The 23,872-nt window shown below is 47.1% G+C and overlaps 1 protein-coding gene across 1 annotated transcript in view; it reads left to right on the plus strand.

Moving 5' to 3' along the window:
- Window positions 1-8,195: 8,195 nt before the first annotated feature.
- Window positions 8,196-23,872, plus strand: part of add3a (adducin 3 (gamma) a) — a 75,595-nt gene continuing 59,918 nt past the window's right edge. Inside the window, exons 1-2 of the mRNA XM_084685086.1 lie at window positions 8,196-8,304; window positions 21,191-21,250. The gene's annotated coding sequence lies outside the window, so the exon portion shown is untranslated. The remainder of the gene's footprint in view (window positions 8,305-21,190; window positions 21,251-23,872) is intronic.

Genomic DNA, 23,872 nt, shown 5'->3' on the forward strand with positions numbered 1-23,872 from the left:
GCCTTGTCCTACTGTCCTACTCCTTCCTCACCTCTTGTTTTCTCTCTGATTTACAATGATCATGGTAGAGTAGGTAAGATTGAAAACTTTCATATTGTAACATGTTTGCCTTGTAATTGATTTCATTCATTTGCAAAGTTATTAAATGCGTATTTCATTTAACCATACTTTGACCATTCTTGCTCTGATTTAACTCATAGAGTCAAATACCTGGAATTCTATTGGTATTGGCATTATTTGCTTCATGCTAATACACTGTTCAGTTTCCCATCTTCCTTTAAACCATAGGGGAATTAGTTTTGGTTGTTTGGACAATATTTACCCCCCTACAGTTTTGGTGACCCCGACGTGATATGTTTCGAGCAATTCAGTTACAGTTAGGCAAACCGGCGTTTCAAACCATGGTGCGGTGAGTAAGCATTTACAAATGTACATTAATTGTGTTCCACCTGGTTCTGTTGGTAGAAGCCTATTACTAGTTTCTGATATTAGCTCCTGCATGAAATGAACAAAAATGGAATGGGAAACTGAAGTTAACAAATTACTTAACCTATGGGAAGAAGTTAGCGTTAACCGAACGTTATCTCAATTGAGCAAGAAAGACAAGAACGGTCTTAAAATTGATTTTACGCTAGCTGAAATAATTGAACATTGGCGAACTGTAGGAGTCCATAAAAAGAAAGCAGAAAAGAAACAAACATTGAAGATTACTGTACATTTAATTGGCAAATGTCTTCTCAACTCTGTCCTCAAAGCAGCGACACCTTTTAGTGCCACAAGGCAACACACCGCTAATAAAAGCAGTGAAGAGACCAGCCATGCTGGCTCACATTCTACTAATGAGTGTTCAGACACAGAGAGTGGAATTGGTGCGCAAATTCCCAAACCGCGTTCTACAAAGAACCGTCGTGCTCCTGATCCGCCACGCATTGCTGCCATAAAAATGGTGACAGAGGCAAAACCCAAGCCCCAGCAGCCCCATCATATACAGTGTAACTTCTGTAAAAGACAAGGACACACCGAAATGCGATGTTGGGATCTTGGCAGAAATATGCCTATTCCACCCACACGCTTGTTTTATGCTAACAACAAAGTTAGATTTTGTCGTGCTTGTCTAAGAAGTGGTCACACTGAGTCCAAATGTTGGGATCTGGGAAAGGGTAGGCCTCCCCCATTTTTCATGCAGCATAAGCTGAGCCTTTATCAAGACAACCAAATCTTAAACTTTTTAATGTGATTACATGCAATTCCAACTATCTTTTACATTTACTTAATTCAGGTCCAAATTGTGATATTGCTACATTCCTACTGTATTACCCCTGTGTTTAGTCTTTGTTGTAGTTCAAAGATTCGTTCGGGACAGTTTATTTGTTGCTGCTCCAGTTCCTTTAGCTGCATATGCATAGTGCATATGGTTTGTCCATCCATTAGTTCCTATGTTGGTTTGTGTGGATGAGTATTGGGTATTATGGATCAGTATGTACCTTTGTGTGTTTTATAGAGTTGGTGGTAAATGTTCTAGGTTTTAGCTAAACTCACATTGGTTCCTGACCTGTAAATGTAGATTGGTATAACTTGTATTTTATTTTATGATTGCTGTGTAATTTGTGTTTTGTTTATTTTGGACCCAAGAACGCTTTTGTTTTAATTGCCATTTTCATCTGTTAGATGATATGTTTGTGTACCTCTCATCTATCAAAAGGGAGGACTGTTGTTCACCTATTTTTTCCATTTGAGTTTTAGGACACTGTCTCACTAATTTCCATTTGTATCCAATCCGACTCACTCAGACCCCAGACCACTCCAAACTTTACCATTTTCATTGTTAACCAAGTGCTGTGCTCCAATTGTGTTCTGCTGTAACAGGACAAGAACGTAAGTAGCAGGAATATGCTAACCAAGGGCACGTCTGCATGCCAATACAAAGGTTCTTCCAAGTGATCCTCTGAGCAATAGCCATGATCCAAAATTGGTCCTCTGAGCACTAGCCATGATCCAAAAGTGATCCTCTGAGCAATAGCCATGACCATTAGAATCTCAATGCTGACCTGTCTGCAATCAAGTTCCTTTTCCTATGGGTGCAGGTTATCACAGGATGAACACAGCAGCTTTTCATGTGCTTTTGTGTCCAAGAGGGAGGATTGTAAGGCTGGGTGTCAAACCTGCCCCCACCTCTCATATGCTAAAGTCTGGAGTTTCTGGACGGTCTCAACTTGATGGCTCTCACACCCCATTCAAGATGTGGTCTGATTGGTTGTTCTTGTGTATAAAGGGAATTGTAATGCATTGTTCTTTGGATTCTTCATCTCCTGAGACCTTCTCCTCAGTTCTGCCTTGTCCTACTGTCCTACTCCTTCCTCACCTCTTGTTTTCTCTCTGATTTACAATGATCATGGTAGAGTAGGTAAGATTGAAAACTTTCATATTGTAACATGTTTGCCTTGTAATTGATTTCATTCATTTGCAAAGTTATTAAATGCGTATTTCATTTAACCATACTTTGACCATTCTTGCTCTGATTTAACTCATAGAGTCAAATACCTGGAATTCTATTGGTATTGGCATTATTTGCTTCATGCTAATACACTGTTCAGTTTCCCATCTTCCTTCAAACCATAGGGGAATTAGTTTTGGTTGTTTGGACAATATTTACCCCCCTACAAACATGAGAGAGGAGGGTGCTGTATGCTGTAGCATCTTCTCCAAGTTCCTGGATCCACTTGACAGTGTTCCTCTCCTCCTCTGTGTACCTCACCCCCAGTCTAACCACCTCTAGAAACACACGAGGACCTGGTTTGTTTGTTTGTTGTCTTACCGATGCCTAATTTTTACTTTCTCTTTTGCGTCAAGTCTTTCATGTTGTCTGTGCAACAGGTTTATTTACTCTATCTCTCTCTGTGTGTGGCTCACCCGCACACATGATCATCTTTTTCTGTCACGCAATCTTTGCATGTCTTCCTCTTTCGTACAAAACTATGCAGACATACAAATATGGATCAACCTGTGGTGCATTTATAATCTCACCAGAGGTAAACTGAGGAACCTGGTAGCCAACAAGGCAGGAAAGGTCTTGTGAAACTTTTTTTTTGCAATCTTCTGTATGCAATCAAAAACCCTACTTTGAAAAGATTTGACAGACTGAAGTTAGCAGACTAGTGATGAGTTGTGATATAAAGTAGATCTTAACTTTCAGGGAATACACTTGATCGATTAAATCACATAATTTCAACAAACATCCTCCAGGACAATCCATGTCAAAGAGTCACTTTGCTGGCTGTGAGAACAACTTGGGCCCCAGGCTTCTGTAGGCCCCATGCTGTGGGTAGAGTCCCCTGACAGACTGTAGACCAGACACTAACCAGGATACTGACATGAACATTCCTCTCTCTCTCAGTGTCGCACACCCAAACACATGATCATCTTTGTCTGTCACAAAAACTTTGCATGTCTTGCTTCTCTTTCGTTTTACGAGAAAGAGTACACTTTTAGTTCACCTTTGATATACTTTTAAGAAGTATGCTTAGAAAATAGTTCACTTTTGATACACTTTTAAGTATGCTTTGAAAATAGTTCACTATTGATATACTTTTCAGAAGTATGCTTAGAAACAGAAAATGGTATACATTTCTTCTGGAGTAAAGATGTATGTTTTCTATTATTATACAGTGTCAAAGGATCCTCAAGGATCCTTCGTTTGGATGCACCTTGGAGAAAAATTGAATAAAAATGCTTAAATAAAACGTGTATTTACATAGGATGTGTTAGAACTTGCTTCCATATGTGTATTTAGACAAGATGAATTAGCAATAACTTGCAGTATGTTTTAGAACTCTTTTCCATTCTGTTATGAATTAGCAACCGCTTGCTGATGTGCATCTTAGATAAGATGTGTTAAAACGTCTTGCACAAGGTTACAGACAGGAGGCCTCTGTATGACAGCTAGAAACTGCCTGCATAGGATATGGTTAGAAAACTTGCTTGCATAGAGAAAACCACACTTGACCTAGAGAGTGCAGGTTACTTAGAAACATGCACGTTATCTGGATACGTGCATCATGGCACAGTCTAAAATTAAATATGTCATCAACATTGAAGCATATAAATGATTTGTATGTCTATGTGGAAAAAATAGAGCACGAGAGTTCAGAGAAGAGAGCACTTCGAGTGCTGGCCCATCTGGGGCAGAGGGCTCACAGAGGAAGCCAGTCGGATAGACAGGATATAGCTCTCGAAGTCTTACTCTGTTAAAGTCTTGTTGAGTTGTTCTGGCAGTTTTGATACTTTGCTGAATCAGTGGCCTTAGGTCCTCGGTTTTTGTTTTGAATGTTTGTGTTGGTAACTGTGTGTAAAAGAGGAATACTTGCACATCATCAGGGTGAAGGAAGCAGAGGGGTTTGAGTGATTTATTAAAATTAAAATGTGTTATTAAAATGATCACCCGGACATCGTTTTTAATAAAAGGAATTCATTTCAGGGTCATGAGTTTCATTTCTCTTCTTGAAAACGACAAATCTGCCCCCCCCCCCACACACACACACTTTTTGTTAAGAAAATTATATTAACATCAACAGTAATTTAAAAAAAGCTGTCGCACACATTTGAAAACAAACCTATGCCACGGATTAATGTAATACTCTCTCTCTAACTGTACATGTTATAGTTGTTAAGTGACACGACACCAAATCACCATATAGTCAAATATTTTCTGAGGCAGTACGGGGTGTAAAAAGTTTGTTTAATGTTGGGTACAGCTCTCCTTTTGAGCAGATCAATCAATCAACCTTTACTTATCAACACGAGCTTGTGACTCTCTAGAGAGTCCAAAAACCCACCACAAACATCCCGTTTGGTTTGTTTGACGACTTAACGATGGCCAACTTTTACTTAGGCTACTCTTTCCCGTCAAGCTTGTGATGTTGTCTGTTCAACAGGTTTATTTTTTTAATTTCTCTCTCTCTCTCTGTCAATCACCCACATACATGATCATCTTTTTCTGTCATGCAATCTTTGCATGTCTTTCTCTTTCGTACAAAACTATGCAGACATACAAATAGCCTATGGATCAACCTGATGGGCCTTTATAATCTCACCAGAGGTAAACTGAGGAACCTGGTAGCCAAAATGGCAGGAAAGGTCTTGACAACAAGACGCAGGGCGCTCCTCTGTTTGAGCGACTCCCTGATTGAAGGCTAGATAACATATTGAATTATATTATACATCATTTACTGACACTACCAACAATGGCCGGGTTTCCCAGATTCGTTGAGGAGCTCTTAACGCTAAGAGCTTCTTAAGAGCGTTCTAAGAACGCTCTAGAACGCTCTTAGAACGCTCTTAAGAAGCTCAGGCCGATTTATACTTCTGCGTCTCGATTAACGGACGCACGGAGTCGGACGGGTTGGTTGAATTTATACTACTCCAATGGCTCTGCATGCTGAAAGCAATTCACCGACAGAACAGTAGATGGCGCTGCACTGCAATGCTCGCTAGGTTATCGAAAAGTCGGAGCAAATTTACAAATTAGCCGCTTCATCAATAGAATAAGCACATTCTTAGCAACTACACTTCCCATTTCTCCTCATATTTTAATTCAGATGCTGATTTACATGTACTGTTTAGCTGAAATATGAATTGTAAAAACTTACAAAGATGGCGGTCAAAGGATTCTGTTCTCTTGTTGGTCACGGCAACCCCGCCCCTGACGCAAGCGGTTCTTAATACGGACCAATCACAGCCAAGGGGTATGTAACATGACGGAAAGACAGTCAGAAAAATCAGGAGGTGCACGCAGAGCTCGGAGAGGGGCTCGGAGAGGACACGGAGAAGGAGTTCCTTGACGGAGAGGGCGTTCCCTGTGTGCGTGTGCGTAAAAACGCAGAAGTATAAATCGGCCTTCAGCGTTAAGAACTTCTCAACGAATCTGGGAAACCCGGCCAATGGCAATGGTTGTAGGAGATGTGGATAACTGCAAATCTGCGTTTGCAGAAGTTAAAACCCAATCTGCATCAAGGGGATGGCTGAGCGGTTAGGGAATATGGCTATTTCAGAAGTTTGCTGGTTCGATTCCTGGCCGTGAAAAATTATGTGGAGTCCTTGGGCAAGGCACTTCACCCAACAGGTCAACTGGATCTTATACCGAAAAAACCTATTGAGGAAAAGGATACGGAGGAAACGAGGGTCGAGAGGAGGAATTAGGAACTGATTAAGAAAACGAGGAAGCACTGTCAACAAACTTGCATCAGAGCGCATTTCAGAATGCTACAAGAATGCTGTCTCCAGGGCATCTGACCAGCCTGTGTTTAGAAATATCCAACATCCAGGATGCCTCCCACCCTCTCCACCAAAGCTTTGAGCTATTAGCATCAGGAGGTTCAGAGTGCCTCTGGCTATAAAGTAATTATACAACATATCCTTCCATGCCAATGCAATACATATACGAAACTCATTCTACTGAAATATTACACACACTCTGACTTCAATCAAAAGAAAAATGTCTTAACATGGCAACATATTAGACAATAAAGCTTTTTGAGTCTTGAATCTTGAAACATATTTTTTTTCTGTCATGGATTGTGGGACAGTTAAAGTGTAAAACAGGATAGAAATAGTTCTTCTCAGAAAAGCTTGTGCTTTAATTTTACTCTGAGGTTTTTTCATACATCTCAGTGGTGTAGTATGTGTCAGTTTTTAATTCTAAACAGCTCCGAGACCTGTTGGAGGTCTAGATCATTATTGAAGGTATGGATGTACAGCATATTTCTGCTTTGTCTCAGAGCACTGTCTGGCAGTGTCCGCTGTTTTCCCCTTTTAGCTGATCAACATTAGAGAAGAGAACCATTAGTTCAGCTTCCTCTAAAAAGTTATCCTGGATCCACTTGACAGTGTTCGCTCCTTGGGTGTGCACCAGTACCCCCAGTCTAACCATCACTAGAAACCATGTCCCAAGCAACTGTTCCGTAATGCTTAACGTGATACTTTAAGGAACTATAACGTACTTAACTAGACCTACTCTTCTGTGTGAACTGGTTGAAATACGTGTCTCATGGTGAATGCGTAAGACTTGGGAGCCCTGCAAATATATATGTTATAAATATATATGGTATAAATATATATGGTGATGATTATGATGATTGGTCACCTGACCTGCGTCCATAAGAAGGGGCACCGCTAAGAATTGAGCCCACGAAGAGATTGCAATTTGCAAAATAAATAAAATACATTTACAGTACGACAATTTCTTTATTTGAATATTGGTTGTTGTATGAAGTTTGCAATGAGTAGTCTACCACGGAGAGCGTACAAGCATTTCAAGCTAGGACGGTTGGCTCCATATAGCATTTGATTAACACTCTTTCTTACCAGCCACAAGTCTATTAAGTCGTCGCCCTCTTGTCTTGCCAGTCCCCCTGGTTCAGAATACGTCCCGACCCGCGGCCATGCACCCACTCTCTGCAGACAGCCTGTACATGTCAAAAAAGAAAAATATGCAACCATGTGAACCTGGCGATAAGGATTGCAATGAAAGAAACGCTTTAACTTTTGAAAATGTACGAATCGAAACGCACTGCATGAATGATCACTAGGTGGCGCTAGTGTTTAACAGACCGATAAGGGACTCTAAAAGCGGAGTAAACTCAAGCTCCGCCCGTCGTATGTTTATTTGGGTAGACATTTGTTTTGATAACATAATACCGGCGGCGTTTCATGTGTGCGTTAGTTGTTATATAGGCTAGTAGGCCTAGTTCCAATGTGACACAGATAAGTTAACGCCATAATGATGTTTGAGTGTTTGTTAAATAGGCTATTGAGTTTCTTCTCTTCCTCTCTATCCATTAAATACATAGGCCTAATTGTGGGCCTATGTGCATTTAGCCTACTTCATTCATTTTCTTGAGCGTTATTCCAGTATACAGTAGGCTACATGGCAACAGTTTAGATGTGTGTCTCAGTGTAGGACTTGGCAAATATTGCTCCCCATCATGCAGAGATGCGAAAAAGAAGCGTCAACTTCCTGCCAAATAGGGTTCCAAGTGCTGAAGGCTGCACAATTCTCAGATCTGTAAAGTACAAGATAGACCTTGAGCGTTCGCCAAACGAGCTCAAGCCCACCATGGTCGTTCTCTATCCGTGAACGAGGGCACGGTTCGGGGCCGAAAAAGATCGGCGCCTCAAAGTAGATCACACAGAATTTGAATCGTCACCGACTGATCCGGGCCACTTTGGGACAGCTAGTGCGGATACCAGTGAATGAAAGTATCAGATTGTCCTACCCAGTCTTCTTCAGTCCTGCACAATATATACCAGGTAGGCTGCACTATCACGTGTCTAATCGCATTTGTTCAATGTTTTTATACATTCAAGCTGTCGTCAGTTTGAGTGTGTTAGTATGTTATCAAATCTTTGTATTGCTTGCGCGCGGCATGTGGCTTATCCAAGTCACAGCCCTCCCATTCCATATCAAACCCAATGTGTGGCGAGACCGCGTTATCATTATTTACTTAAACACGGTATAATTGTGATCACGAGTAGAATCACCCTATGCATCGTTTGTTCATCTGAAAAGGAATGTGCCGCTCTAAATATGATAAACGTGAATATATCGTGGTGATTAACGGGCTGTCATTATGGTAAACCGCACTTTCACCGTGGAACGATACGTTATATGCGTACGACTTCTTTAAAGCCTACCGTATTTCATGCACAAATTCACAAGTAGCATTTACCTTTAACAACATAATATTGAATCCAGCGTTCAGCATGAACGGATTCAAGTGATTGATAGGTGAAAAAGAGGGAAAGTTCGCTGTGTAGTCACACGATGGTGCTGGACAGGGCGGTGATACATGACTCAATCCCTTCCAGACTTCGGTTGCAGGGCCTTCATTTGTCGGCCTAATCACTTAAGTGTTTAAATCCCGTTAATCGTTTGTAATGACGACGACGACGACGGGGGGGGGCTCAATTAAACCCCAGAACCCATTCATAGGAAGTACTGTTTGAAGTTGGTTCAACGGCTTCTCGTACGGGATTGAGGTGTTGCTTATGGAAAGATAACGAGGACAGCTGAGTGTCTTCTCCGTTTATCTCCTCGGGGTTATCTGAGCGGGAAGCCCTACTAGATATTAGCTCTTTGATGAGTGGGTTGAAGTTGTCCAGTCACTGCTTGTTATCACACCGGGGCAATATGGTTGCTTATTACTGCGTAGGCCTGCAGAACTAGTGAATAAGCTTTTTGACAAGAAGAGACTCCTGAGACTCCGCCGGGGAGCGATGGTTAACACGCTCTCTGGAAATGCGTTTGAGCACAGGGCTGTTAGTTTTAACCTGCCGGGCTGAAAGCCACTGATGTACTGGACCTGAGAGAGGAAGACAAAGAGCGAGAGACAGAGAGAGACAGAGAGAGAGAGAGAGAGAGGGAGAGAGAGGGAGAGAGAGAGAGGAGAGAGAGAGGGCTTATGGTCTGAGAGCTCTCTCCCTTTTACTCTCACTTTCCTCTACTAAACAGTCTTACTAGATCAAAGCTCAAACCTTTAGACCCCCATGCAACGCCCGCCCTCCCTCCCTCCCTCCCCTCATCCCCTCCTTACAGAACACGTCTCTCTCATCTCTCAGTTCATAATGACTCTGGGAGGATATCCATTTCCCCCCTCCCCTTCTCCCAAGTGTCCAGACCCTCTGCCCCCCCCCCCCCACTCCCCTAACTCTCGTCTCCAGATCTCCTCTCCCCCCCTGCCCCACCTCTCCCCCCTGTCCCACCAGACTTCAGTACTCCACCCTGCCCCTGAGGTAAACGTGCCAAGCTTAGACAAATCATAATGGTTCTAGAAGGGTTCTCTGCTGTGAAAAATCTGGTCACCTCCCCTCCTCAGCAGGGGAGTCCTCCATCGATTTGGGTGGAGGGAGAGACGGGGGGAGGGAGAGACGGAGGGAGGAGGGAGGAGGGAGGGAGAGACGGAGGGAGAGAGGGAGGGAGGGAGAGACGGAGGGAGGGAGAGACGGAGGGAGGAGGGAGGGAGAGACGGAGGGAGGGAGAGACGGAGGGAGGGAGAGAGGGAGGAGGGAGGGAGGAGGGTGGGAGAGAGGGAGGGAGGAGGGAGGGAGAGACGGAGGGAGGGAGGGAGGGAGGGAGGGAGGGAGGGAGGGAGAGAGGGAGGGAGGGAGGGAGGGAGGGAGGAGGGAGGGAGGGAGGGAGGGAGAGAGGGAGGGAGGGAGGGAGAGAGGGAGGGAGGGAGGAGGGAGGGAGGGAGAGACGGAGGGAGAGAGGGAGGAGGGCCTGATTCAAGCCTGATCCCCTGGGGATGTGTTCTCTCTCTCTCTCTCTCTCTCTCTCTCTCTCTCTCTCTCTCCCTGTCTCTCTCTCTCTCTCTCACTCTCTCTCTCTCTCTCTCTCTCTCCCTGTCTCTCTCTCTCTCTCTCTCTCTCTCTCTCTCTCTCTCTCTCTCTCTCTCTCTCTCTCTCTCTCTCTCTCTCTCTCTCTCTCTCTCTCTCTCTCTCTCTCTCTCTCTCCCTGTCTCTCTCTCTCTCTCTCTCTCTCTCTCTCTCTCTCTTTCTCTCCCTGTCTCTCCCTGTCTCTCTCTCTCTCTCTCTCTCTCTCTTTCCCTCCCTCCCTCCCTCCCTCCCTCCCTCCCTCCCTCCCTCCCTCCCTCCCTCCCTCCCTCCCTCCCTCCCTCCCTCCCTCCCTCCCTCCCTCCCTCCCTCCCTCCCTCCCTCCCTCCCTCTCTTTCTTTCTCCCCCTCCCTCAGTGCTCAGTGTTCGTTTATCCTCTGGCTATAAACTGTATGATAGAGAATATAAACAGGTTCTAGTCTCCTTCCTCCTCCAGCAGACCCTGCCCCCCCCCCCCCTCCACACACACACACACAGTCACAAACACACACACACGGGGTCCCTGAGTGTTTGTCGAGTGGCTCATGAATATTGTAGCGTGAGGAGGCAGACCAGACTCACCATCTTCTGCTGTCATCAGCTCTCAGAGCAGACGGTGGAAGGAAGGGAGGGGGGCAGGGAGGAGAGGGAGAACTACTTCCCTGGCCTTGGTGTACCTGAATCACACGTGCAGAGACTCTGGGACAGCATTGCGTTTGCTGCAGCCCTCAGAACAGAGAGCTCTCAAACAAACACGGATGCACCAGAAATGTTCGCTTTGGAACGCCTTGATTTTGTAAAAAAGGGCCCTCTCTCTCTCTCTCTCTATATATATATATATATATATCTGTTTGTTTTCTCTGTCTTAATGAATGGCTTTATAACAGCCCAGGCTCTGCCCAGCTTGCCAATGCTAACATCCCTCTGGGAGAGACGGACAGGAAGTGGCCTACGGTGTCCACGAAGGGCCAGTTTGCCCCGGAGTGTGCTGGGGTCTGGTCTGTGTGCTACAGGGCTCCAACCATAACAAGCCCAGGGGTGACAAGAGAAAGGCCCACAACCAGACAGGAACACTTGACTAATGAGAGGCGTGTGTGTGTGAGGGTTTGTGTGTGTGTGAGTGTAGGAGGGCCGTTTTGGCTTGTTCACCATGTGCTGTGTAGAGTCAGAAGGAAGCAACTCACCAAGGGGATGAGGGAGGGAGGGGGGAGAGAAAAGGAGGGAGTTGGGAGAATAGGAGGGAGAGAGGTATGAAAGGAGAGAAGGAGGGAGGTGGGAGATATGGAGGGAGAGAGGTATGAAAGGAGAGAAGGAGGGAGGTGGGAGAATAGGAGGGAGAGAGGTATGAAAGGAGAGAAGGAGGGAGTTTGGAGATATGGAGGGAGAGAGAGAGCTATGGAGGGAGGGAGGTAGCAGGGAGAGAAGGAGGGAGGTGGGAGTGAGGTTGGAGAAGAAGGGGGTTTATGAAAGGAAAGGAAGGGTTGTTTAGCCGGGGTTGTTTCTCAATAGGTAAGATGGTCTGAAAAATGATCCTGTTGAAACACGCTCCATAGAGTGTAACCTCATTGCCTTGATTTAACAAGTTTGTGTGTGTGTGTGTAAGAGAAAGAGGCCAACTTGTATGTGCATGTGTGTGTGTGTGTGTGTGAGTGCATTCTCAATGCTTTCAGCAAGCCTCTGCGTTCGTGAGTGTGTGTGCGCACATGCGTGTAATTGAAGTGTGTGTGTGTTTGTGTGTGTTCGGAGTGTGTGTGACCAGGAACCTGTCCAGAGGATCAACATGACGACATCCCCTCTCTCCACCAGGCCAATCAAAAACATGTGGTCCTGTCTCCTTCTACAACTGCAAACTGATTGAGTTTTGGACTCAGATCATTTTCCCTTTGTTAAGGCGTGTGTTCGGATTTGTGTCTGTTTAATGTGTGTGTGTGTGTGTGTGTGTGCAGGCACGTGTCAGCTGCAGGGGTCTGTATCCATGGTGACGGGTTTTTATTGTTCACTTCGATTTTCTCTCCCTCCGTTTCTTTATTCATCTGTAATTCATTTGGGTTGCTACACTCCTGATCCCTCTGTGTGTGTGTGTGTGGTTGAGACCTTCTCTCCTGGGCGTGCTCAGTAGCCTCGTCGTCTTTGGTGTGTTTCATCAGAGCAGCGATTCCAGGTGCAACCGTGGTCACTAAGGAAACTTCATCCACACATTTACATTTAGTCATTTAGCAGACGCTCTTATCCAGAGCGACTTACAGTAAGTACAGGGACATTCCCCCCGAGGCAAGTGGGATGAAGTGCCTTGCCCAAGGACACAATGTCATTTGGCACGGCCGGGAATCGATCTGGCAACCTTCAGATAACTAGTCCGATTCCCTCACCGCTCAGCCGTCTGACTCACTGACACTCACACATGCAGCGCGGCCCATCCGAGGCTCTCTAAAACTCCCTCCTACAAACTCCCCTCTTCAGCCCCGTCCTCCAAGCTGTCGGACGCTCTGTAAGATCGGCAGCATGTTCATGACCCCCCCTTGAGTTTGATCACCGCCGAGGAAAATGTTTACGCCTGCTATGAGACGTTTTAGAAACTTGACGTTGTTCTTTCTGGAGAGAACAGCAGTCTGGGCCCACTGTCTTCCTGTCCTCCAGAGCCACATGCAGGCCCGACTCTAGGGTTGTGTGTGTGTGTGTGTGTGTGTGTGTAGGCGGGGACTCTGCACTCTCAGTGGGACAGGGTTATCTTAACCTCATGTGTTTGTTTGTGTGTGTGTGTGTTTCCGGACTGTATCTCTAATGTCTGTTGTGTGTGTGTGTGTGTATTGTAATAACCTCATTATGCACATGTGGGTGGTTGACCGTCTGAATGCATCCGGTTCTTTGGGACTACAAGAGTCTTTCTCTCTCCATGGAAGAGAAGTTGTGTCTGTGTGTGTCCCCCTGTGTTTGTTCCGGACTGTGTTTCTAATGAGTGTGCAAATGTATTTTGATGTTGTGTGTGTGTGTGTATACATGGTTCCGGACTGTATGTGTGTGCAAGCGTGCGTATCCCAGTGAAGCCCCTTCGATTCTAGGAGAGAGAGACACACACACTCAGAGACACAGACAGAGAGAGACAGAGGAAGAGAGAGAGAGACACACACACAGAGAGAGACACAGAGAGAGAGACAGAGGAAGACAGAGAGAGAGAGACACAGAGAGAGAGAGAGAGAGACAGAGAGAGAGACAGAGGGAGAGAGAGAGAGGGGGAGGGAAGGATTCCTGAGCGTCTGAAAGCCGTTAGCATGGACGTGTGTGCCCGGTATTACCCTGGCAACGGGGTCAAGGCTGCAACCATGGGAAGAGAGCGGGGTGCCAAGCCTGGGCGACCGAGCTTCTGAACGCTGGGAGATCCGTTTGATGTCGGAGCCAGACTCATCTTGTTACAGGGCTTCTCAGGACCTGTCTGCCTGCCTGCCTGCCTGTCTGTCTGTCTTTCTGCCTGTCTGCCTGCTTGCCTGTCTGCCTGTCTGTCTGCCTGTCTATATTTCTGTCTGACTGTTTGCCTGTCTTTCTGCCTGTCTGCCTGCTTGTCTGTCTGCCCGTCTGTCTGCCTGCCTGTCTGCCTGTCTATCTTTCTGTCTGCCTGTTTGCCTGTCTGCCTGTCTGTCTGCCTGTCTGCCTGTCTATCTTTCTGTCTGACTGTTTGCCTGTCTCTCTGCCTGTCTGCCTGCCTGGAGGGGTGGGGGGTCTCTGTGCCCCCCCCCCCCCCCCCGGGGCTCCATATTAACATGGATGCTTAGCTAGATGTGTTCCAGGTCACAGGGCTAATCAAACTAATTACTGTCGCTGCACAACGTCTCCCTGTGTGTGTATGAAAGTGCACGACAAGTAGACATGTGTGTTCCAGCAGTTGTTGAGGTGTTGATCCTGCTGTAATGGGAGTATGCTGCAGTCCTATTTCTGATAGTGTTTGTGTGGTCATTTGAGTGCGTCTCTTTCCATACCATCATTAAGTCCCGAGTGTACGTGATCAGAGGCAGTGAAGCATGCTGAGAGTGTGTGTGTGTGTGTTATCAGTCAGAATTTTCTGAACTCAAAAGGCATGTGACTAGGTCTGTCCCCTTTCAGTGTTCGGGAAACAAGACACACACACACACACACACACACACTTATACTCACACACACGCTGCCTGTAGAGAGATATTCACATGAACCCTTGATTAAGTCTCTGATGGTTTATCATCTTAATATAAAGCTGTTACTGCACCCTGGGTTCTGTAGCTCTTTTCACAAACACACACACACACACACAGACACACACACACACACACACACACACACACAGACAGACACTCACACACATACACACAAACCACACACACACTCTCTCTCGGGAAACATGCTTCACTGCCTCTCGTGCCAAATTCATCACACTATCTGCTAGCATCGTTTGGTAACATTGTCAACATCAGACACACCCAAGTCACAGTTCCTGTTTGTGGACAGTAAACCCCCCCACCCCCCCCCCCCCCCCCCACACACACACACACACACACACACACACACACACGGTGACAAATCAGTTGTGACAGGATTCACCCAATGTCGCAGCGTTGTGGGTGGTGCAGTCCAGGGCTGGGCATGTAGGTCATGTAGCTGCTGTGTTCATGGATGCTACAGTCGTGCTGCTGAACAGTCTCAACACAAGTTCAAGTCTTTTATTGTCAGATGCACAGAACAACACAGGGTCAGACAGGGCACTGAAATTCTTAGGACAAGGCAACGCAAAGCAACCTGGCATAACATTTAAGTACACAGAACATAGATTACATCTATAATAAGCTCAAATATAGTAAACCTCCTAATATACAATAATATACAATATTCAAAACATTATACTAAACCTCTAAATACACGTAATACACATAATAACCTATACTAACCATATAAACCTATACTAACCTAAGACAAGTGAAGTACAATAGTGCAATATTGCTGATAATGCAACCAGTAGCTGAAATAACCTATACTAACTAACTTATATATCTATGGCAACCACACAGGATGCAGGGGTGTTGGGATGTTACGTTTGATTAGAGTATGGTGTGATTGGTGTGTGTGTGTGTTTAGCAGGTGGACAGGCTGTCCCTTGGTGATAGTGCTATATGAAGCCACATGCCTATGTGGTGATGGGTCTTATTTAGAGAGAGGGTCCCATCTGTAGTGTGAACATGTTGATATTAGATCTCTGAACACACACACACACAAACACACACACGCACGGGACCCGAGGCGTTAATCCACATAGTGTATTGCTTCCTCGGCGCAAATAGAACCCTTTATGTGTGTGTGTGTGGGTGTGTGTGGACCCCCCAAGATGTTGGGTGTATCTGTCTGTGTGGCTGTATTTACTATATATACATGCATGCATCTGTGTACTCCGTGTGTGTGTGCGTGCTTGTGTGTGTGATCCACGTGAAGTTCCATCTGTCCAGATCCGCATGGCTGTCACTCACAGAGCCTGTGTCTGCATGTGTGTGTGTTTCCAGTCAGAGTAATGAGCCCACAGTGTGTAGACTAAGCATGGCTCTGGGTTGTCATCAGACACAGGAGAAGTGGAGAGGTGGAGAGGTGGGTGGAGAGGTGGAGAGGTGGGTGGAGAGGTGGGTGGAGAGGTGGATGGAGAGGTGTAGAGGTGGGTGGAGAGGTGTAGAGGTGGGTGGAGAGGTGGGTGGAGAGGTGGGTGGAGAGGTGGGTGGAGAGGTGGGTGTAGAGGTGGGTGGAGAGGTGTAGAGGTGGGTGGAGAGGTGGGTGTAGAGGTGGGTGTAGAGGTGGGTGGAGAGGTGGGTGGAGAGGTGGGTGGAGAGGTGGGTGTAGAGGTGGGTGGAGAGGTGGAGAGGTGGAGAGGTGGAGAGGTGGAGAGGTGGAGAGGTGGGTGTAGAGGTGGAGAGGTGGAGAGGTGGAGAGGTGGAGAGGTGGGTGGAGAAGTGGAGAGGTGGAGAGGTGTAGGGGTGGGTGGAGAGGTGGGTGGAGAGGTGGGTGGAGAGGTGGGTGGAGAGGTGGAGAGGTGGAGAGGTGTGTCTGGGGTGGAGATGGTGTGTGGACGAGGAAGCTGGTAGCTAACTTTATCTGATCACTATCTGTCCCTCTGTCTGTCTGTCTTTCTGTCTGTCTGTTTGTCTGTCTGTCTGTCGGTCTGTAGACAGACAATATTTCAGATTCCCCTTGATGTGAATGGAACATGACCACAGTAAGTAAAGACTGTTGTTTGATAACACACCGACAAATCACAGTCTGTCGTCAGTCCTGGAAGATCCAAAACTCCCTTCTTGCTATGTTACTGTATTTGTTCTGTTGATAAAGTTACCTCACATTGATTCAGTCAACCCGGTTGGGTCATAAATCGTTCGGTGTTGTCATTGGCCGTGGCCCCGGTGATGTCATAGCCCTAATAGCTCTAGGTGTGTTGGGTAGGATCCAGGACACACTTAGCTCTGTGTGTGTGTGTGTGTGTCCATCACTAAGACATTGTTTTCATAGCAAACAGTGATTGTGTTGAGTGAAGCCGCCTGATGTAAGATCCACTTTAAACAAGTTTTACAGCCAAGCTTACCAAAACTATACACACACACACACACACAAGCTTTAATCGACTTTTGTTGTTTGCAGGTGTGTTTATGGGCGTGTGTGAGTGTTTGCTGGGCTGTGTGTGTGTGTGCCTGCCTGCGTGTGTGTGAGGGTCATGTCATGCTACCCTCAGGGCGAGCGAGTGGAGCGACTCAGGGCTTCTCCACATGCATCCTGGGGGCTGTGGTCAGCAAGCAGACAGACAGTCCTGTCAAGCACTTCTATTATCAGTGCACACACACACACACACACACACACACTACTGCACGCACACACACACACACACACACTCTCAGTTTCCACTGAGGATGTGTCTGGAGAGGGACGTGGACAGATTCCCCAGAATGCTCAGCTGGTGTCTTCTGACACGTTCCAGACCCGGGTCACGTGACACTAACAGGAAGTAGAGGAGGAATCCATTTCCTGTTCCTTCACCAGCAGGGGAAATTTGGTAACTTAGGGGAAACTTGATAAAACGACACGGTGAAAAACAGTGAGAAATGATGTATTTTGAATGACACGCTTTGAAGCACACATACCATATCCTTTACATCCTATTCCATTCAGGCAGGGGAGTCAACATTCGCTCACTTGCCATGGTGATGTTTTTGTGACCTTCCACTCTTTCGTGGGTTAGAGGAAGTCATCTTGTGTTCCAGATTGATGTCGTCAATTAGGACTCTTTGTGAAGTAACTTCAGGAAGAATCTGTCCTGTGGCACCCCCTTCCTGAGGCGCTGCCGGCAGCACCCCCCCCCCCCCCCCAGCACCCCCTCCCCCCAGGTTCATGCACAAACCTTGGTATTCCCATATTCTCGTCTTTTCCACAGATAGAAAGATAGAGAAACAGACTTTCCCCAAGTTCCCCTCCATTCGCGTTTACATATCGTGCTTCTTTCCAAAGATAAGAAGGTGTAAAACCAGAACTCCACTAGTCATTTGGCTAACCCTGAAAACCAACCAATTAACGTATATTTAATAATAGCGTAATAACATATTTAACTTATATTTAAGCCGAATGACTTAAACAAACGACTGCTTGGGCGGTTTACCCGGGCTGTCAGTCACTGCGGTTGATGGGTGGTTCCTTCACAGACCTGCAGGATTGCACACTATGATGTTAATAAGACCGAGTTTAGAACTGTCAGAGCCTGATGCCAACACCAACATAACCACTGTTTTTACTGGCATGGCTTTGCTTAGCTAGAGCTGTTTGGAAGGCCTTATTAAGGTGATATTTGTGTGTGTGTGTGTGTGTGTGTGTATGGAACTACAAGGTGATAGGTGTGTGTGTTAGGGTTGTGCATGTTGAGTGTTGGTGTGTAACTACGAGGTGATAGGTGTGTGTGTGTGTGTGTGTGTGACAAGGTGATAGGTGTGTGTGTTAGGGTTAGGGTTGTGTATGTTGAGTGTGTGTGTGTGTGTAACTACAAGGTGATAGGTGTGTCTGGTGTGTACAGAATGATGTCACATCCCAATGGAGGTAACACCTGTGTCTGAAGATGTCAACTGTGTGTGTGTGTGTGTCAGACAGGACTTAATTATTGCAGGGTCTTGTGCACCCTATGAACGAGTTCCTTCGTCATTCCTTCTCTCTCTCCTTCTCTCTCTCTCTCTCTCTCTCTCTCTCTCTCTCTCTCTCTCTCTCTCTCTCTCTCTCACACTCTCTCTCTCTCTCTCTCTCTCTCTCTCTCTCTCTCTCTCTCTCTTCTCTCTCTCCTGCTCCCTGGGCAGCCTGGGAGAGCAGCTAAGAGGTTAGAGAGTTTATAGACCATGGCTCGAGTCCACCCGGAGATACACACACACACACACACACACACACAGACAGGCAACCATACTGATAATCTTTTAAAAGGTAAGGAGGATAGGGCTGGAGGGAAGGAGATACGGGAGGACAGAGGAGGGAGAGAAAGTGAAGGAAAGAGGGATTTAGAGATGGAGAGGGAGCGGGGATGAAGGGAGGGATGAAGGAGAGGCAGATGGATGGAGGGATGGGTGGGAAACGGTTGGTTGGACGATGGGTGAAAGGAGTAGTGCAGAAAGGAGGACTGCAGACCTTATGTTGTGTGTGTGTTTGTGCATACAATGTTGGACATGTGGTCAGTAAACATGAAGCTATATTTTGTCTATATCTCTAGCTCATCCATCCATTAAACCGTCTGCCAGTTAAGCTTGTCATCAACTGTGCATTTCTTCTGTAAGAGTGTTGACCGTAAACATGAGGCTTGCCTCCTCCTCCTCCTCCCCCTCCTCCTCCCCCTCCTCCCCCTCCTCCTCCCCCTCCTCCTCCCCCTCCTCCTCCTCCCCCCCCTCCTCCTCCTCCTCCTCTTCCTCCTCCTCCTCCCCCCTCCTCCTCTCCTCCTTGCACCACTTGTTTGCCAGGAGAGAGAGAGGAGGAGGGAAGGAAGGAAGCAGAGGGAGGAAGAGTGACGGAGTAGTCAGTGATAGTTTGGCAGTTGGCATGGTTACGGTATAGTGTACGTACACACAAACGTTCACACACTGCCAGTCTCCCTATAAAGCAAAGTCAACTTGGACCTGATTAAAGGGCTTTTAGTTTGACTGCAGCACAGACAGAATCACACACACACAGACACACACACAGACACACACACAGACACACACACAGACACACACACAGACACACACACAGACACACACACAGACACACACACAGACACACACACACTGGCCCCCCTCCCCCCTCCAAAAATGCTTCTATCAGGAAAAACACTTGATAATAACACACACACAAGTGCACACACAAGCGCACACGCCCAAACAAACCCCTCCTCACCCTACCCTCTTGGTCCCGTCGGCCGACCAATCACAAGCGCCCCCTTCGCCTCGCCGACCAAATCACGCTAACGACCGCCGCCGCCGCCACCCCGTTGCGTAACTGCGTCGATGCCAAACACGGGGTCGCGTCCTCGTTTTTAATTAGGGGGTGTGTCCGATTGGTCCCGTCCGATTGGTCCCGTCTTTATGGCGGAGGCCAGAAGTGGATGACCTGGAAGTGTTCAGTCCCTGAGAGGGGGGGGGTGGTGGGCTGCCAAACAGAATATTGGTGGGATTAAATCACAATGATTTTGTTGTACCTCTTTGATTTTAATTGGGCGGCGCGGTTATGTAAATGGTGTTAGAGGGCGTCGACATCAGTGTCTAGTCTGTCAGAGACGTCTGGGCTCGTTAGCATGCTCACGGAAGACCGGCTGGTTACCACGGTTCTCTGCTGACTGTGTGACGATGTTAACAAGTGATTCTAATACGCAGTAATCAGACAGTATCTCACTCGTGGTGGTGTTGGCAGTGGTCCTGATGCACAGTGTTTTTATGCCTAGTCATTGGATGGGAACTTGGAAGGGTCCTTGAATCACACCCACACACACACACACACACATTAAGATGTGGAAGATGTCTGTATCTCCTGATGTGTAGAGGATTATTCCAGCCCTGGAATGTTGGAACACATCCAAAATCAATACCACACACACACACACACACACATACACACACACACACATACACACACATACACACACACCTCATATGACATCCATAGCTCTCCTGAGCTGGGGGGAGACCCTGTGTTGACACAGATGCTGTTGCCCCAGGTGACAGAGATCATCGGGGGGCCCCCGCTGGGAGAGAGAGACCCCCCTGACCCCAGGAACCAGAGAGGGGAACCCCAGAGAACCCCTCTCAACGTTCTCCAGGTTCCCCCCTGAGCTCCACATGATGAATGAGATCCGACGACAGGGGGTGCCTGCCCCCCCCCCCCCCCTCGGTGGGCTGGCTAGTAGTTCTCCGTTTGATCACGCGCGTCGCCTGGTTGTAATCTACGTGCCATGAAAGCATTCCGTGTTCTGCGACAGATCACACAACCCGTGTCTCCCTTTTCATTTTGCGTCTCACGTCAAAAAAGTGCCGTTTTTTTCCACTCTGTGTTTACTGCTGTTATAGCAATTAGGCTTCAAACGTTTAATTGTGTAGGATTGTAGGTGTGGGTGTAGGTGGTGTGTGTGGGTGTGTGTGGGTGTGGGTGGTGTGTGTGCCCGGCCTCTGTCTGGTCCTGTTAAAGTCTGTTCAGATGCAAGTCTGTGAGATGGCTGCTAGACAGACTGGTTCTCACAGGAGATGTGTGCAGGCCATGGTAACAACCTCACTGTCTGTCCTTCTATCTGTCTGTCTGTCTGTCTGTCTACCTGTGTGTGCGTCTGTCTGTCTTTCAGGGTGGTGAGACACATTAAGGGATCCCCCTGAACCAGGAAGTGGGCTACTGCTCCAGAGAGGTAAGAAGATCGACACCTTCCAGAACAAACCACCCCAGCTCTCTCTCTTGCTCTCACACTGCTCAAACAGCTGTTGATCTTATCTACACCGCAATTCCCAGTTTTCCTACTTCCTGGGTATCTAATCTCACGTAGCAACTGCGAGTTTCTGAGTGGAACTGTGATCCAGCTCCCTTCGTGTTGAGAAAGAGCACAGACTTGGAAGAATGAACTAGTCTCAAAATTAGGTTAGTTCAGTTAGACATCCCAATCGTTCAAATCAAATCAAACTTTAAACTCTTAACAAACTAGGTTTATGAGCTAATGTCCCTTTCTGCAGTTCCTCTCAAGGATGCAACTTTGTTTTAGGAAACAAACAGATGCTTAAGGGTGGCTGCAGGGAATTGTGGGATCATCCTCCAGGCTGGAGCCAATGGGAGGCTGGCTGGTCAGTGATGTCACGCCCTCTGGCCAGACATTTTATTGTCCTGGACGTCCTTCTGGGGGGGAAATAGTGACGCTGGAGTTGAATGATGGTTAAACCATGTCTCTGCTGTCTCTGTCTCTGTCTCGCTCTCTGTCTCTGTCTCTCTCTCTGTGTCTCTCTCTCTCTCTCTCTCTCTCTCTCTCTCTCTCTCTGTCTCTGTCTCTCTCTCTCTCCCTCTCTCTCTCTCTCTCCCTCTCTCTCTCTGATTTCTCTCTCCACTCATTTTCTTTTTTCACTTGCTGTCTCTCTCTCTCTCTCTCTCTCTCTCTCTCTCTCTCTCCCTCAGGCCTCGTTTGTGGCTTCGAGGCCTGACCAGAGCTTTCCTATGTCATATGATGGATTTAACGTGTCTTAATCCTGTCTCCATTTCCTCTCTGTCTGACTTTGGGGTACATATCCAGCCTGAGCAGCTCTCCAGTGCATCATGGGACATGTAGGTACCTTCGTAGACAGGAGATAGGAGACATCTTCTATTTTTCGGTAGTAGTTTTTCAAATGGCCTAGGAATGGCTTCAGAGAGGGGGAGAGACCAAAGGGGGAAGACCACGGGCTCCATGCCCCATTTCCAGAGAGAGGTGCTTTATCCAGTGGAACCTGCTGGAACCTGCTGGTGTTTTTGTGTTGAAAACTTTTTCTCTCTTTCTTTCTCTAACTCTCTTCTTCTACGCCTCTGTCCTTGTGTGTCCCAGGCGGCAGGTTGGCAGCTTTCCCAAGACACACACACACACACACACACACACACATACACACACACATACACACACACACATACACACACATACACACACACACACACACACACACACATACACACACACATACACACACACACATACACACACATACACACACACACACACACACACACACATACACACACACACATACACACACACATACACACACACACACACACACTGCGAGGCTAGAGGAAAACAATCCGGGTCGGTGGCTTGCTGACGTGTCTTGCTATGTGACAGATACCTCTCTAGGTCCAGCTCTGGAGCACTGCTCTAGCTCTCAGCTCCAGCTCTCTCTCTCTCTCTCTCTCTCTCTCTCTCTCTCTCTCTCTCTCTCTCTCTCTCTCTCTCTCTCTCTCTCTCTCTCTCTCTCTCTCTCTGTCTCCTTCTATCTCCTCTCTTCACCTCTCTCTCTCCTCTCTCTCTTCACCTCTCCTCTCTGTCCTTCTCTTTCTCTTCAGCTCTCTCTTTCACTTTTCTGTTCACCACATCACGTCCCTTCTTTCCAACTCTCCTGTAACCGACATGTTAGTGTAATAACTAGCTTCTTGGTCCATTCCACCTCGTCTCCTATGCTAATCCCATCCTTGTGATAGTGGATGAAGATGTCTGTTTGGTGGTTTGGTTGTGCTTCTGATCTCCAGTTAAACAACACTGGAATCCCAGGGACTAAGCCCCTTAATACTCCATTTATAAATCACACCACAATAGAAAGTGGATTAAAATTCAACATTGTAATCCAGTCAATCATTTTGTGCTTTCCCTGGATTGGGTTGCCACGGCAGCAGTAAATCACGCCGGATTTCATTTGGAAATACCCCAGGGATGGGGCGAGTGAGAAAACCTCTTGGAGTCTGGAGGGTTTTCCTCTCTAGACTCTCACTCTCTCTTTCTCTCCCTTTCTCCTGCATTTCTATCTGTCATCGCCCCCTCTCCCTGCCATGCGTTTCCATGTGTTTAATTTATTCCATTCCTTCAAGGCCCTCTGATGTGACTAATGTCTAATAGAGAGATAGAGAGGGGGGGGGGAGAGCGAGAGAGAGGGAGAGAGAGAGTGGGAGGAAAGAGCAAGAGAAGGAGACAAGGGGAGAGAGAGAGAGGGAGAGAAGGAGATAGAGGGAGAGGGAGGTAGAGACAGAAGGTTGGTAGTGAGGAGGGCTACATGCTCCCTGACAGCAGGAGGAGAGAGGGCCTGGAGAGGAAGAGAGGAGGGAGAGATGACACTGCACGACTGGGATGATGAGAGTGAGGGATCACTATCCAGACATTCAAGGTCTCTCTCTCTCTTTTCTCTTTCCCCTGCCTTCCCTCTCCCACTCCCTCTCCCTCTCCCACTCCCACTCCCTCACCCTCTCCCTCTCCCTCTCCCTCTCCCTCTCCCTCTCCCTCTCTCCAGTAAGACGAGACATCCTGTCC

The sequence above is a fragment of the Hypomesus nipponensis genome, chromosome 21, assembly GCF_054491055.1.
Source record: "Hypomesus nipponensis isolate SF chromosome 21, ASM5449105v1, whole genome shotgun sequence".
In the NCBI taxonomy this organism is placed as follows: Eukaryota; Metazoa; Chordata; class Actinopteri; order Osmeriformes; family Osmeridae; genus Hypomesus; species Hypomesus nipponensis.